General features: G+C 40.0%; 1 protein-coding gene across 4 annotated transcripts in view; it reads right to left on the reverse strand.

Annotated features, from left to right (window-relative positions):
• The window catches only part of PPM1L (protein phosphatase, Mg2+/Mn2+ dependent 1L), a 327,468-nt gene that overhangs the window by 170,865 nt on the left and 138,799 nt on the right, over positions 1-17,804 (reverse strand). Inside the window, exons 1-2 of one of the 4 annotated variants that reach the window (XM_024991529.2) lie at positions 16,616-16,716; positions 6,099-6,181 (exon numbers count right to left, since the gene is read on the reverse strand). The gene's annotated coding sequence lies outside the window, so the exon portion shown is untranslated. 4 annotated transcript variants of the gene reach the window in all.

The following is a 17,804-nucleotide window of genomic DNA, read 5'->3' on the forward strand; positions in this document are numbered from 1 at the left end:
CCAACACCACAGTTCAAAAGCATCAATTCTTCTGTGCTCAGCTTTCTTCACAGTCCAACTGTCACATCCATACATGACCACAGGAAAGACCATAGCCTTGGCTAGACGAACCTTTGTTGGCAAAGTAATGTCTCTGCTTTTGAATATGCTATCTAGGTTGGTCATAACTTTCCTTCCAAGGAGTAAGCGTCTTTTAATTTCATGGCTGCAGTCACCATCTGTAGTGATTTTGGAGCCCAGAAAAATAAAGTCTGACACTGTTTCCACTGTTTCCCCATCTATTTCCCATGAAGTGATGGACCGGATGCCATGATCTTCGTTTTCTGAATGTTGAGCTTTAAGCCAACTTTTTCACTCTCCACTTTCACTTTCATCAAGAGGCTTTTGAGTTCCTCTTCCCTTTCTGCCATAAAGGTGGTGTCATCTGCATATCTGAGGTTATTGATATTTCTCCCGGCAATCTTGATTCCAGCTTGTGTTTCTTTCAGTCCAGCGTTTCTCATGAGGTACTCTGCATGTAAGTTAAATAAGCAGGGTGACAATATACAGCCGTGAGGTACTCCATTTCCTATTTGGAGCAGTCTGTTGTTCCATGTCCAGTTCTAACTGTTGCTTCTTGACCTGCATACAAATTTCTCAAGAGGCAGATCAGGTGGTCTGGTATTCCCATCTCTTTCAGAATTTTCCACAGTTTATTGTGATCCACACAGTCAAAGGCTTTGGTATAGTCAATAAAGCAGAAATAGATGCTTTTCTGGAACTCTCTTGCTTTTTCCATGATCCAGCAGATGTTGGCAATTTGATCTCTGGTTCCTCTGCCTTTTCTGAAACCAGCTTGAACATTAGGAAGTTCACGGTTCACATATTGCTGAAGCCTGGCTTGGAGAATTTTGAGCATTACTTTACTAGTGTGAGAGATGAGTGCAATTGTGCAGTAGTTTGAGCATTCTTTGGCATTGCCTTTCTTTGGGACTGGAATGAAAACTGACCTTTTCCAGTCCTGTGGCCACTGCTGAGTTTTCCAAATTTGCTGGCATATTGAGTGCAGCACTTTCACAGCATCATCTTTCAGGATTTGGAATAGCTCAACTGGAATTCCATCACCTCTACTAGCTTTGTTCGTAGTGATGCTTTCTAAGGCCCACTTGACTTCACATTCAAGGATGTCTGGCTCTAGGCAAGTGATCACACCATCGTGATTATCTGGGTCGTGAAGATCTTTTTTGTACAGTTCTTCTGTGTATTCTTGCCATCTCTTCTTAATATCTTCTGCTTCTGTTAGGTCCATACCATTTCTGTCCTTTATCGAGCCCATCTTTTCATGAAATATTCCTTTGGTATCTCTGATTTTCTTAAAGAGATCTCTAGTCTTTCCCATTCTGTGTTTTCCTCTATTTCTTTGCATTGATCGCTGAAGAAGGCTTTCTTATCTCTCCTTGCTATTCTTTGGAACTCTGCATTCAGATGCTTATATCTTTCCTTTTCTCCTTTGCTTTTCACTTCTCTTCTTTTCACAGCTATTTGTAAGGCCTCCCCAGACAGCCATTTTGCTTTCTTGCATTTCTTTTCCATGGGGATGGTCTTGATCCCTGTTTCCTGGACAATGTCACGAACCTCATTCCATAGTTCATCAGGCACTCTATCTATCAGATCTAGGCCCTTAAATCTATTTCTCACATCCACTGTATAATCATAAGGGATTTGATTTAGGTCATACCTGAATGGTCTAGTGGTTTTCCCTACTTTCTTCAATTTAAGTCTGAATTTGGCAATAAGGAGTTCATGGTCTGAGCCACAGTCAGCTCCTGGTCTTGTTTTTGCTGACTGTATAGAGCTTCTCCATCTTTGGTTGCAAAGAATATAATCAATCTGATTTCAGTGTTGACCATCTGGTGATGTCCATGTATAGAGTCTTCTCTTGTGTTGTTGGAAGAGGGTGTTTCAGGAGGGTGTCCCTCCACGGGACTTGGCATATCAGCACAGTAAATTTTCCAAGGTTAACAATAAACCCTATTATGAGTATGGGTACTTTAGTAGAGTGACCAAACTTTTAAGAGCATTAACTGAAAACTAAATTTTCTTCAAGTACAAGGTTATTTACTTGGTAATGGTGCCACAGAAAGTATTAAATGCATTAGTCTACTCAAAAGCCACCAACAGTCCTGCTAAAACAATCTATACCACCGAGGTCCTACAGCACACAGGCCATAGAGCAAAATGACTGCTTAACTGATAATGTCTCTGGAGAAATAAAGCCACCTGCTACTCCTTAAATGTCTTTTCTTTCCCGTCACCCAAACTTTGCTCTTGCTTTTTGCTCTGCCCCAAATGTACTCCCCTCTATTATGTCTCCAAATGTCAGTCTTACTTTACTAACTCATATAGACCTGTCTACCTAAATGCCAGCTTCTCCATGAAGCTTTTCCAGGTCGTCCACAATTGGTTGGCTTCTGCCTCCTTTAAAATACACCGCGGGACTTCCCTGGCAGTCCAGTGGTTAAGACTCCAAGTTTCCAATGCAGGCGGCATGGATTCAATCCTGGTCAGGGAAATTTCTCACGTCACGCAGCCAAAAGAATAAATAACTAGAAATCTAAAAATAAAAATAAAACAGACCACCCCCTCCAACTACTGTGTCTATCTCTTAAAGCAATAATCTTATTCTTGTTTCATGACCACAGTTCTTCTAATCTCATCTTCCCATTAGATGATAAATTCTTTAGGGATAGGAACTATGTCTTCCCCCTATATAGATAAAGAAAAATGTAGCCATAAGTAGTAGCAGCAACTTCCATAGTCGCTCAGATGGTAAAGAATCTGCCTGCAATGCAGGAGACCCAAGTTCAATCCCTGGGTTGGGAAGATCCCCTGGAGAAAGGAATGTCTACCCACTCCAGTATTCTTGTCTGGAGAATGCCACGGACAGAGGAACCTGGCAGGCTACAGTCCACCTGGTCACAAAGAGTTGGACGTAACTGAATGACTTTCACTTTTCACGTAACTAGTACATGGCAGTGTTGGGATTCACACTAGACCTGTCTAATCTCCAAACCCAGGCTCTTTCTCCTATCCTCTGTCCTCTCACAACCTCTCAGACAGCAATGCAGTGGTTCCTATGGCAATAAAAAGAACACAGTCTCCTCCTATTAGGACAGGCGGGAGAAAAGTTCTACCTTTCTGTCCTAACTCAGTGCCCGGCTTCTGACTCAATATTTTAACTCTACCTTCTGCTTTTAAACCTTTATTTCTCCAAACATATTCTGGAAAATAAAAGCAATGAGAGGTGTAATATTTTTTTAAATAACTTTATGAGCAACCGTAGGCTAAACAAAGTTAGACATGTTGATTGCTTACTGCAGAACTCTGCAGATCATTAAATATGCTAAAGGAGATCAGTTCTCGGTGTTCATTGGAAGGACTGATGTTGAAGCTGAAACTCCAATACATTGGCCACCTGATGCAAAGGGCTGACTCATTTGAAAAGACCCTGATGCTGGGAAAGATTGAGGGCAGGAGGAGAAGGGGACGACAGAGGATGAGATGGTTGGATGGCATCACCAACTCAATGGACATGGGTTTGGGTGGACTCCAGGAGTTGGTGTTGGACAGGGAGGCCTGGTGTGCTGCGGTTCATGGGGTCACAAAGAGTCCGACACGACTGAGCAACTGAACTGAACTGAACTGATGCAGCATTATGCAGTTTTAGTATATATAATTTCTATTTTAGAAGGTATAGGATCTTAACACATATTTTATTATGTATGAGTGAACAGAACTATCCTTCATCAATTTCACCTAATAGAGCTGTACTTTAACAGCTTCATTTTACTACATAATAGCAACAAATTCATTTCAAAACCATTTAATGACACATATATAAATAAGAAACCCCATAACCAAATGCTGTAGGATTTAATGTTACTAGTATTTAAAAACTAGCAACAACCTACTTTGTGCCAGCAAGTGAGTGATTAAGTGCTACCCATACCGTGTCTAACACTTAATGAGGGAGTCACATGGATATAGAATATGTTTCACGCCATGATTAATATAGGTTCACTATATTTAGTTTGTACTTGAACATTTCATCTTTTCTTCCCATTGCTGAACCCAGCCGAGGACATGGGATAAATGTGATGACTAAAATCAGGAAGTTTTGATGAATGAAACAGATGAGAAAAAGATTGACTCTTCAAGGAGAAAATGAGACTTTTCCCCCATTATCATTTTTAGACAAATTGCAGCTATTTAAAATAAACTAAAATAACATTGGTAACCTCTGAAGAGGGCAACTGAATGACCTGGGGATAGCAAGAGATATAAACTTTTCATATATACACTTTTATATCTGTATGGATAGAACTGTGGTCCCCTAAAAGAGATCTGTTCAAGTGTTAATACCCCTGATATCTGTGAACATGAGGTCACAGTGCATTGAGGTGGGCCCTGATCCAATGACTGATGTCCTTATAAGGAGAGAAAATTGGATACAGACACAGTGGTGCACAGGGAGAACCCCATGTGATGACAAAGGCAGAGACTGTGGTGATAGAGTTGCAAGCCAGGGAACACCAAGAATACTGCTCAACCAGCAGAAGCTAGAAGGCAAAAGGAAAAATTCTTTACTAGAGCTTCTAGAGACCAGGGTCCTGCCAACATCTTGACTTCAGACTAGTAGCTTTCAGGACTCAGAGAAATTTCTGTCATTTAAAGCCACCCTACAGTCTGTGTTACTGTGTGTGGCAACCCTAAGATACTAATACAAATATTTTCTACAAAGTGACAATACCATGTGTTCAAAAATTAATCAAATTAAGATAAAGTAAGCTCAAGGGAATGAAAACACAAGCCACAGACTAGGAGAAAAGCAAAAAGATATATCTGATAAAAGACTTTACTAAAAATATACAAAGAACTCTTAAAATTAAACAATAAGAAAACAGACAATCTGACTAAAAATGGGCTAAAGACCTTAATAGACACCTCACAAAGAAGATATATAGATGGCAAATAAGTATATAAAACATGCTCCATTCATATGTCCTCAGGGAAATGCAAATTTAAAAACAAGATACGGCTACATACCAATTTGAATAGCCATATCTGGGACAATAACACCAGAGAAATACTGGTGAGGATGTCAAACAACAGAATTCTCATTCACTGCTGGTGGGAATGCAAAATCATATAGTCATTTTGAAAGACAGGCAACGTCTTACAGAACTAAATATACTTTTACCACACAGTCCAACAATCGTGCCACTTTGTATTTATCCAAAGGAGATGAGAATTATATCCAGACAAAAATGTGCATATGGACAGCTAGAGTAGCTTTATTCATAATCACCAAAACTTGGAAGCAACCAAGATGTCCTTCAGTAGTTAAATAAATAAGCTATAGTACATCCAGACAATGGAATAGTATTCAGCACTAAAAAGAGAAGAGCTACCAAGCCATGAAAAGACATGGAGGAACCTTCAATGTACATTACTAAGTGGAAGAAGCCAATCTGAAAAAGATTCCAACCATATGACATTCTGGAAAAGGTGAAACTCTGAAGACAACACAAAGATCAGTGATTGTCAAGGGTGAGGGGAGGGGGAGGGATGAACAGGCAGAGCACAGAGGGGTTTTAGGACATGAAACTCCTTTGTACAATATTACCATGGTGGATGTATGTCATTACACATTACACATTTGTCCAAACCCACAGAATATACAACACTGAGGAGTAAACCCTAGTGCAAACTATGGACTCTGAGTGATGATGCATCACTGTAGGTTCATTAATTGTAACAAATATATCACTCTGGTGGGCGATGTTGATGACCACAGAACCATGCATGTGTAGAGACAGGGAGTGTATGGAAAATCTCTGTACTTTCTACTTAATTTTGCTGTAAATATGAAACTGCCCTAAAAAACAAAGTCTAATAAAAATATTTTTACATCCTTAAGCAAGCCAAAAGTTCTACCCTTTCTTATATTACAGTTTAGTAATCATCTTGAACCCATGACTAAAATATGCATACTTTTTGTCAGAGCTTTCCATGTTCCTTTGTTCATTCATTCATTCAAACTTCAACTAAGTACTTACTCTCGGCCAGATGTGGTAGACTGGGAAAGGTTCCAGAGAATCCAGAAATAAGATATTCCTGGTCCTTTAGAATGATGTCCACTCTTAAAAATAATCATAGAGGAAATACATCAATTTAGAAGCAAAAGCATTACTTATCTATCTTGGGGAATTAAAATTAAATTACACTGTTGGTGGGAATGCAAACTAGTACAGTCACTATGGAGAACTGTGTTGAGATTCCTTAAAAAACTGGAAATAGAACTGCCATACGACCCAGCAATCCCACTGCTGGGCATACACACCGAGGAAACCAGAATTGAAAGAGATACGTGTACCCCAATATTCATCGCAGCACTGTTTATAATAGCCAGGACATGGAAGCAACCTAGATGTCCATCAGCAGATGAATGGATAAGAAAGCTGCGGTACATATACACAATGAAGTATTACTCAACCATTAAAAAGAATACATTTGAATCAGTTCTAATGAGGTGGATGAAACTGGAGCCTATTAAGTAAGAAGTAAGCCAGAAAGAAAAACACTAATACAGTATACTAACGCATATATATGGAATTTAGAAAGATGGTAACGACAACCCTGTATGAGAGACAGCAAAAGAGACACAGATGTATAGAACAGTCTTTTGGACTCTGTGGGAGAGGGAGGGTGGGGGATGATTTGGGAGAATGGCATTAAAACATGTTTTTAATTATTAAAAAAAATTTTTTTCAAGTGCTATTCAACCATGTACATGAGACAGATTATATTTCTTCTTCCTTCTGCTCAAAGATTAATGATATCAAAAGTATACTATTTACTTGACTGGTTCAAGAAGCATCTTGGGCAATAAGACAAAAATTACAAGAGAGTGAGACTACTGGATATGTACCATGGCATGAAAACACTGAAGACCTCTGAAAAAGGAAGACGTTAAAAACAAAACAACAAAAAAAGCCACTTAAGAGAATAGTTCAAAATGGAACTAGACTCTGAAATCACTAAAATTCTGCTGTTAAGAGAATGAAAACTGGAGGTGAATGAGTCATATGACATTGGAGGATTCTTCTATCTTAAAAAAGAAGGGAAGAAAGGTCTTAAAATTATCCTGAAAAGACACAGGTCAAGAACAGAATCAGGTACAAATCTGGCTCAACTGTCCTCCCCTAACCTTCTGTTTCCGTGCTCTTGTCAAATTAAGAAAAAATTGATAACTTGGTTTCCAGAAATTGACAGTAATAATTCATTCTCATGAAAAAAAAAATTGGAAGGAAATATTTAAAAGAAATGTGACCCTCTCTTGGAACCAGGTCCTCAATCTTCTTAAAGGAAAAATAGAACAGAAGTAATAATGTAACACACATCTTCATATCCAAAAGATTACCGCTCAATCCTGTAGTTAAAATATTTGCAAAAAAATAGCACAGTCCTCCTTAGTGCCTAATTAGATGTATGCATTGGTATGCTTCAAGATAAAGAAAAACACTGCCTTAGAGAGAGTGGTATTTTTTAAATGGCTGAGAAAGTAGAAAAAAAACCCAACAAGCTACTCTCTATATTAAGAATCACATGCTAGCAAACATTTGAAAAATTACCATAAATAAAAACAAAGAACTACTGTCCTATGAAATATACACCAAGTTTCACTATATCCCCAAATCCTAGTATCACTATATCTAGGGAGTTGAATGTGTATCACTGGAAGATAACGGAGGAAAGGGATAAAGCTGCAAACTGGGTTGGAGGGGAGGAGGGCTGTCGGGCTGCACTCCGCAGACCTACAAGGCTGTGCTTGCCCAGCTTCAAGACTGAAGAATGAGCCCAGGATCCTCAACAGAGACATTAATGGTTGAATATGGATGGGGGAGCTTACATGTCTGACGCAGGTACTGGTGCAACACACCACCGCGTACAGCTAACAGCACGCAGGATATGGCAGCCATCTTGGCTCCCGGAGCAGGAAGGGGAGATTACCAGTTATAGTTATAGGGGAATTGATGTCAGGTGGGCTCATGAGTCACCAGAGAAAGCAGCAGAGGGGCATGCCTCTCACTGTCCCTTTGATAAGAATGCTCATTCGCTGAGGTCTGGGGCAAGTCCATAGGAAGGTCAGTCATGTATCAGGGTATCAGTGAAGCAGGCACTGGTCAAGCAGGGGAATGTACAGAGAACAAGAGAGCAACCATCTTGAGGGGCCTGACCGTACAAGGACCTGTGGTAACGTTTTCTGGCTCAATATCAACAATGCCCAGAATCAATTTCATTAGATCAACCTTAAACTGCTATCAGATTAAGAACTGGTTTCAGCAGAGGACAGAGATACTGTAGGAAAACTTTTTATCTCTCTGTACTGGTATTTAATAGAAACTTCGGATGTATCTAAGTAACAATTCAAGTACATTTAAGATTCCTTACTGTAAAAAAAAAAAAAAAAAGAAAAGAAACTGCAGAATGCTCTTTCCCAACTAATACAAAGTAGTAGGAATACATATTTGGGAGCAGAATCATTTCAACTGCTAACTTAATAGCAATGAAACCTCCACTTTGCTGCTAGTAAAACATTATGGCAAACCCCCTTCCAGAGGCTGTTATTGCATTTCTCCTTCAGAAATGTATATAGTCAATCAGCAAGTGTTCTCAAGAAGTACCAAATAAGCCTTTCCAAGGAAGCTTGTTTTCTGAACTCTTCACCCTACATCATTTTTAATTTTTTTTCTCCTCTCCATTTTCCTAATTTTAACTTAATTGGGTGTGAATCCAACAACATGTGTTTCCTATTTGCATTTGGCTGCAGAAAAAAATTCTTAATGTACTTTTGGGAATGTAGGGGTGAATGCTGAAAGTAAGAGAAAGTAAAAGAATAATAACAGCTAAACAAAACCAAGAATACTGTTTCTCTCCTTCTACTTTTGCCAAGAATATGGCATAAATTTCCTCTCCTTGTGGAGAATTCCCTAATTATAGGAAAAAGCAGGCTCCCTGCTTATGATATCAAAAGTGGATATTTCAGAGTGCTACAAGCTGTCCTCTTAAAATGAGGCCAGAAAAGAGAAGTGTGGTAACTGCAGTACTTGGGGGGATGGACCATCTCAGTACACATCAATCACACCTTTGTGTCACCTCTCTTTTCCCTGACCTCTGAGAGGAGCAGTTAGCATCATGGTCTTCAGGTCAGTAGCATCAGCACCAGCTGGGAACTTAGAAATCCAAGTCAGCAGGCCCCACCCTAGGCCTACCACCTAACCAGAAACTCTGGGGGTAGGACACTGGAGTCTGTTTCAACAAGAATTCCATGGGATTCTGACCTGATGAACCATATCCAACAGAAACATGGGCTTCCCTGGTGGCTCAGTGGTAAAAAATCCACCTGCCAATGCAGGAGACACAGGTTTGATCCCTTGGTCGGGAAGATTCCCTGGAGAAGGGAATGGCAACCCACTCCAGTATTCTTGCCTGAAGAATCCCATGGACAGAGGAGCCTGGCAGGCTACAGTCTGTGGGGTCACAGAGTTGGACATGATTTAGTGACTAAATAACAGAAACTTACTCTCTTCCAATTCATCCTGGCTTTTAATCACAAACAACCAGAATTGTTACCAAACATTTTCATGTGTATACATTGTCCAACTAATTTATATGATTCTTGGGGCAAAAATTCTCTCTCTTCCCTTGTCCCTTTGCTTTCCCTTGCCCACCAATATCCTACATGGAGCCAGTAAGCAAACGGAAACATAACGAGCATTCACAAAGACAGGAACAGGGGAGGGGTCCCCAAGGGAGAGCTCTCCTTTTGAATATGACATTCTCATCCAGCTGAGGCAGACTTATTTCCCTTAACTATGACCTAGGAACAAAAGGGCCCAGTTCCCCAATATACAGTCTACATTATATTCAGTCATTGTCCAGAAGGAACTGCTCAGCTTCAGAATTTGGGTAATCCAACTGAAAATCAAATTAAAAGTTGCACAAAATATTTCCCCCAAAAGTCTTGGCAACCTTGAATACAGAGTGAAAAAGGAGAGGTAACACTTCTTTTTCAGAAGCACACAGTAGGGGTCACATACATGGGAATGTTCATTAGTTACCACTGTGGCTGGATATAACCTTCCAAACTCTTTTAATATGAAAATACCATTCTGTTTGCCTTCTCTTTCTTTGCCACGTCCAAAACATAAAAGGCAAATAGTTCCCCTCACACACAGGGTGCCCTCACTATCCTTGAGCAAAGTGGAACTAGTCATTTAGTTGCTAATGATTCAGGTTCTGAGTTGAATAAAAGTCAGAGCTTAGCGGTGGTGGTTCCTGCAGAGGCTTTAACCACAGGGGAATTCCTCCACCTGGCCTAAATAAATAAAACGTGGTCAAATGTGTTTGTTAGCACTGGGTGTGTATCCTATTGGACTGAATGTGCAGAGATGTTCCACATTATGATAGAAAGAATCACCTGTGCTTCCCTTGTTCTGGACCTGATTTTTTTCCTGAGAATGGCAGGGGGTGAGATTTATACAATTTTTGTTTTTTTGTAATTCAAGTTAGTTGATTGACAATATTGTGTTAGTTTCAGGTGTACAGCAAAGTAGTTCAGTTGCATGTTTGAGTGCGTGTGTGTTCAGTCACTCAGTTGTATTCAACTCTTTTCAACCCCATGAACTGTAGCCCATCAGATTGTAATAACCTAAAATGGAAAAGAATCTGAAAGAACATATATGTGTGTGGGGGTATATATCTGAAAGAATATATATATATATGTATATATACACACATATATATGTATGTATATATATACATGTGTATATACATATATATAGATACATATACACACATATATTCTCTTTCAGATTCTTTTCCATTTTAGGTTATTACAAGATGTTGAATATAGTTTCCTGTGCTATACAGTATGGACCTGATATTTTTTAAAAGTATCTACACACTAAAGAAAGAGGCTTCCCTTTCTAGGTTCTTCCATTTCTCCAATGAACACATCTGCAAGTTCTTCAAGACGATCTGAAAAGGGGCCCTATTCTGGACTAAATGTTTGTGTGCCCCCAAAATTTACATGTTGAAGCTCTAACCCCCACAGCATTTGGAAGTGGGGCCCTCAGGAGGTAATTAGATTTAGATGAGGTCATGAGGGTGGAGTCCTCTTGATGGAATTAGTGCCCTCATAAGATGGCAGAGAATCAATTCACACTGAGATCTTGCTCCCTCCACCACGTAAGGACAAAGTAAGAGGGTGGTTGTCTGTAAACCCAGAAGAGGGCTTTCACCAGCAACCAAATCTGCCAGGATCTTGATCATGGACTTCCCAGAACTGTGAGAAACTGATATTTGTGGTGTAAGCTACTTAATCCCCTGTATTCTGTTATAGCATTCTGCACAGACTAATATAGACCCCAGCCTGGAACTTTCCTTTCATGGCTTCTTGCTAGACCTCTGGCCCCAAATTCTTAGTAAAGATAGAAAAAGGTTTTGTTTGCATATGCTAGTGCACATATGAGCTGACTCAGCTACATGCAGTCCAGGAGGGCCAATGTAAGCCATGACCTCTGGAGAGAAGATGGTAGGCACTGGGTGCCTAGACTCAAAATACAAAGTAATTTCCATGAGCCAGGCATAACCAGAAAGTCACAAGCTGCCAGACCTGAAGAGGAAGTGCACACTGAGGTAAGAGGCATCTCAGCAGAAATCACTGCCATCTCCAGCTTGCCATGAACTTGGAGTTGGAAGAACTCTAAAACTGACAAAGGTCAAATTTCTCTCCAGCCTGGTGGAAATGGGGAAGGTCCTCTGCTGAAAATTAAGCTATCCAAAAAGAATTTTTTAATTGTGAGTTTTCCTAACCGATCTGACTTTGAAGACTGATTTATACCTATGACACACATGGCTCATAATAAATAGCCCTTAGAGGAGTATTCATGTCAAATCTAGGTCTCTGCAGTGAAACACCAGAGCAAATAACAGACTGAAAAAAATACTGCAAAACTTTGTCCTTGGAGGGATTCTTGCAAACCTAGACTCTCTAGAATGTGGTGATGTCCCTTTCTCTACAGCTAATTAGAATTTTCCTTTTCCTCTGTAGTGAGGGGTCTTCAGCCTGTGATTGGTTGTCTAGGTGCAGAAGTCATTCTCAAAGGATATAAAAAGAGCAACAACTTTTTGTCACTTGCTAGGCTCAAGTTCGGAGAAGGCAATGGCACCCCACTCCAGTACTCTTTCCTGGAAAATCCCATGGACGGAGGAGCCTGGTGGGCTGTAGTCCATGGGATCACTAAGAGTTGGACACGACTGAGCGACTTCACTTTCACTTTTCACTTTCATGCATTGGAGAAGGAAATGGCAACCCACTCCAGTGTTCTTGCCTGGAGAATCCCAAGGATGGCGGAGCCTGGTGGGCTGCCGTCTATGGGGTCGCACAGAGTCGGACACGACTGAAGCGACTTAGCAGTAGCAGCAGGCTCAAGTTTGCTGTTTGAAGACAAAAACACAAAGTCGTTTTTCATTACCTTCTGCATCATTAGGGAAAATGGGATACACCCATCTCCCAGTAAGACAACTTTGACCATTGTGGCTACACCTTCATGAAGCATTTGTGTGAAAAGGACTTCTGGCGACTCAATGCTGAGTATTTAGAAGTGCTGAGCTTCCAGGGGCTTGTTGTTTGCTAGAAAATCAATTCCTCTAAGTATAAAATTCAGTGGTGCTGACATACATAATAGCATAGTGTCTGCAGTAATGTACAGGGGCACTTTCAGAGAGGAGATTCAGGTTTTGGCGAGGACCCTGATGTTGGCAAAGATTGAGGGCAGGAGGAGAAGGAAGCGACAGAGGATGAGATGATTGGATGGCATCACTGACTCAAAGGACATGAGTTTGAGGAAATTTCGGGAGACAGTGAAGGACAGGGAAGCCTGGTGTGCTGCAGTCCATGGGGTTGCAAACAGTTGGATATGACTGAGCAAATGAACAACAGAGATGAATTTTTTCTAACATCTTGTTTGCCAATTTTCTCCTATAAATCATCTATGCTGAGGAAGCTAAGCATGATGTACATACTATAAAACACACACACACACACACACACTAAAGTAATCAGGATCAATATACTTTTCCTTCTTCTCTCTTCTTAACTCTAGATCAGCATAGTTTGCTGACATCGTTCCACACAATAAGTGTGGCGGGGAGAGGGCACACACACACGACACACAGAACAATCGTCTCCGTGTCCTTCCCTCAGAAGCCCTCAATCCCTTGAACTACTGTCACAAGTCACTCAAATTTGAAGTATTAGACATGGAAATCTTCTACCTGAAATACTTAACCATTAGTGTCATTATGAAGGATAAATTATTTTGCATCATTTGTATACAACTTGTACACTTCTTACACAAAGCAGACTTGATTCAAAGAACAGCTGGACACAGCTGCCACAGAGCCCATCAAGATTCCCATAGAGTTTATGGTCTCACACTTTTCCTAAGAATGTGGAGCCACTTAAAACATAGCAAGACCAGGGCTTGTGGCACATGGGAGAAGGTGTAAAAAGGGTATTTTTGATTCTGAAAGGGAAATGTATGAAAAGGGCTAGAGTGTGTGTGTGTGTGTGTGTGTGTGTGTGTGTACAGTCATTGGATACAGGGGCCTTAAAGGTAGTCCTGAACAAGTAAGCTAAAATGCTGAAGCACCACTCATAGCCATTCTGGCTGTACAGCATGGGGGTTACAAATACACTGACCCTAAAGACACATACAGTCCTAGGTTCAAATCCCAGCTGATAGCTACGTGACCTGAGCAAGTTTTACTTATCTAAAATGTGTTTCCTCACTTGTAAAATGGAGTGCAAGTAATAAAATCTTCCTCATAAGATTGTTGTAATGACTAGATAAGAAGTCCTGGAGGCACTCAGCATAGTGCCTGGCACACAGAAAATCCTCAATAACTTTTAGAAATTAAATAAGATGAGCCAAAACTCCCTTTAAATTCTACTCTGTTAAGTGGGACATGCAACCCCAAAGAAGAGCTTTCATCTTGCTTTTTGAAAGATGTGTTAGAGTCTTAATAGAGGGCATGAATTTACATTTAAAGACATACACACAGGACACTGCCAAGCAACATTTTATCATGGCCATAATGGAATGAGATGTAAAGCTGCTACAAATATCCAGAAAACTACTATTTTTAACATCTCAATGTTGAAGATAGTCTTGATATTTTATAAAGCTCTATAATATTATTCCAGCCAAGTTTGCTCTACAAAAGACCAAACAAGTACCACTCTCTTAACCTATAAAATGCAAAAGGGAAAAACTAGATCAGTAAGTTCCTTGCATATCAATAACTCTGTCTTTTAAGGATCTTAAAGCATGATTCTATGCTAAGCATTAAAGCTCGGGTGTTCTAGTTGGAATAGCTATAATAGCCAGAGTTCTGGATACATAATGCTATATAATAAACCCAAAGTGGCTTCAAACAATAGCAATGTTTATTTTGTTCATGAATCTGCAATCTGTACAGGGCACAACCAAGACAGTTTATTTCTGCTCCACTCAACATCTGCCAGGCCAGCTTAAAGGCTGGGGGCCGAAATCCTCTGAAAAGCTTACCAGCTCTTCTGTCTTGTATGTCATCAAAACTGGGAAAACTGAACCAGCTAGCGGCTGGAACGGCTGGGGCTCTTCTGGCATCCCTTCAAACTCCAGGGAGCCCTCCCACGTGATCTCCCTAATATGGTGGATTCAGGGCTCACAAGGCACAGGTCACAAGAAAGGAAGAGAACCAGGAGGAAACTATTGTCTCTCATGGCCTCACCTAGAAAGGCACTCAATAATTCCACTACATTCCATTAGTCCACCAGATTTAAGGCATGAGAACACAGGTCCCCACTTCTCATGGAAGGACTGTGAAATTATCCTGTAAGAGCATTATGTTGCTGTTTAGTCACTAAGTCATGTCTGACTCTTTGGCGACCCCATGGGCTGTATGTAGACTTGCCAGGCTCCCCTATCCATAAGATTTCCCAAGCAAGAATACTGGAGTGGGCTGCCATCTCCAGGGGATCTTCCCAACCCAGAGATCAAACTCATGTCCCCTGCATTGGCAGGTGGATTCTTTACCACTGAGTCACGTGGGCTTCCCAAGACAACATTATAAATCAATTATATTTTAATAAAAAGAAAGAAAAGCAGACAGTTTGCTCCACCTGATATAAGAACATAACACAATCTATAAAGCAATCCTGCAGGGAGGGAAGAAAATTTTAAACCATTAAGCCTCGGAGAAGGCAATGGCACCCCACTCCAGTACTCTTGCTTGGAGAATCCCAGGGACGGGGAAGCCTGTTGGGCTGCCGTCAATGGGGTCGCACAGAGTTGGACACGACTGAAGTGACTTAGCAGCAAGCCTATAGAGTCAACTGTGAACTTGCAGAAAATACAAAGAGAATAGAAGAACATGTTAAACTATACTATAGGAATGCAATCAGTAAAATCCAGACTGGGAAATTACAGGACTAACAATCCTTTGAGACATACCTAATCATCCCACATCAATTTAAAAGCTATCCAGGAAGATTCAACATTCTACAGTCTAGTCAGATTAATAGGGTAGAATTATCGGTATTCTTCGTCTTGTTTAAATGGTTGAGGTACTTAGTTAAACAAACAAGTATTTCTACAGGATTCCTTGTCTAATCTTAACCTCTTTGTATTTCAGTTTTAACACAGTTTCCTTTTATTTTGCCCTTAGCAGAGATGAAGAACAACTGATCCTCAAAGGCTAAAATCAAAACACTTCATGCGTATGAAAGCTTTCATGATAACATATCACCTTTGTACTTTTGCTCTTCTGGTATAAATCAGATGTGTCCCTTCAACCTCTTTCTGTTTTGGTTTTTTAGACCCCATTGATAAATACTTCTTGATTCTTTCAAACTGCCTTCTCCCACTCAAGCTCAAGTCCCAAAAAGAATAAGAACAGTGTCAATTATAAGAAAACAGTTTAGAGAAGTATAACAGCAGATGTTGAAACTGAAGCCTTAATATTTACATATATTTTTAAATATATATATTTAAAGCTGAGGTAAAATGGGATAGAATTTTTAAAGCATCCCAGAAGAGATCTTTGGATTCCAAACCAATTACTCTTAAGTTACCTATTTAAATTTCCAGCTCTGGATTCAATCAAAGGGTCATGCTATTTAATTTCTGAGAAATTACAAAGATGTGCTCAACACATGAGTAGGCAAGACCCACTCATATACTGAGATTTAAAAATAACTACTCTTTAACATACCTGCCTTCACTTTTTTTTATTATTATTATTATTACTACAAGATTTGCCAAGAACTAAAACCATGCTACAACACTTGTTTAAATGAAATATTACAAATATAAATTTAAATAATCTCTATTATTCTGTTTTTATAAACTGAGTGTAAATGCCTGTCTTATGTGGGAGGACCTCAGGAAGTCTAATTATCAGCTTCAGACCACAAATTATAACCTTAAGCCTTTAGATTCAATGGCTATAAAGCTACCATTACCTGCCTAAACATGGAAATGACACAAAAATGTCACAGTTCATGAATTACTGTGAAGACACAGCAGTGTTCTGTATGTGTCCACCACCATGTCTGTCTGTATTGTGGACCTTAGGCCACTATGACATCATCAGCTAATGATTTGTTAGTAGTTACTATGGCCTGTGCCAGAGCATGTGGCTTTTAATTATTATAATGGCATGATTTTTTTTTTAATGTATAATGAATTTAAAGACCTTTTTGAACTATTTAGACACTTCTAGTATCTTTCCTCACAAGGAAACAATCTTGTATTATATGTTTATATATTCTCAGGTTACTTTAGAAGGCTTGTTGTCCTTAGACCAACCTTGACTCAGTTTTGGTAAGGAGGGTAGGACAACTTTCTTACCGTGGTGAAAGGAAAGTTACAGCACTCTGCACTCTGCCCAGACAGCCTTTAGCTGGTAACTCAGGCGGTAAAGCATCTGCCTGCTATGCAGGCAGACCAGGGTTTGATCCCTGGGTCAGGAAGATCCCCTTGAAAAGGGAATGGCTACCCACTACAGTTATTCTTGCCTGGAGATGAGGAGCCTGGCAGGCTACAGTCCATGGGACTGCAAAAGAGTCAGACATGACTGAGTGACTAACACACATTTTTGGGCCTTCTACTGTGAAGTCTGCTTTACAGAATTCGTCATCTCCTCCCCCTCCTTCTCCCATACTTAGTGGCAGGTGCTGGCAATAAATACTAATCCAATCCTCAGGGCAGATTCTGAATCGTTACTAACACAGAGATACATATCAAGAGGGACCAAGTTACAGTGACAGCTGGACAAGAACAGCATGTGATTCTGGCAGCAACAGACAAAGCAAGACTAAAGCATCCCACAGCAATACCTGAAGTCCATGCCAGGGCTTGTGAGCTCTACGCAACTACATGCTTCCTAGAATTTTCTTGACTAGAGAGAACACTCACATACCCAATCCTGTCTGTAATATCTTTATTTTGAGTACTGAAAATAAGCCCAATTTACATACATACAAACATTTGTATACACGAACACACACATACAAACCAAAGGTAGGAACTATAAAAGAAAAGATTAGTATTCTATTTTATTGAATATGACTTGGCTTCTTCACAGTTTTTGACATCTCTAAAAGCAATATATGTCATATAGTTGACAGTTCTTATATCCAAAGAAAAGCA

Source organism: Bos taurus, chromosome 1, assembly GCF_002263795.3.
Source record: "Bos taurus isolate L1 Dominette 01449 registration number 42190680 breed Hereford chromosome 1, ARS-UCD2.0, whole genome shotgun sequence".
Taxonomy (NCBI): domain Eukaryota; kingdom Metazoa; phylum Chordata; class Mammalia; order Artiodactyla; family Bovidae; genus Bos; species Bos taurus.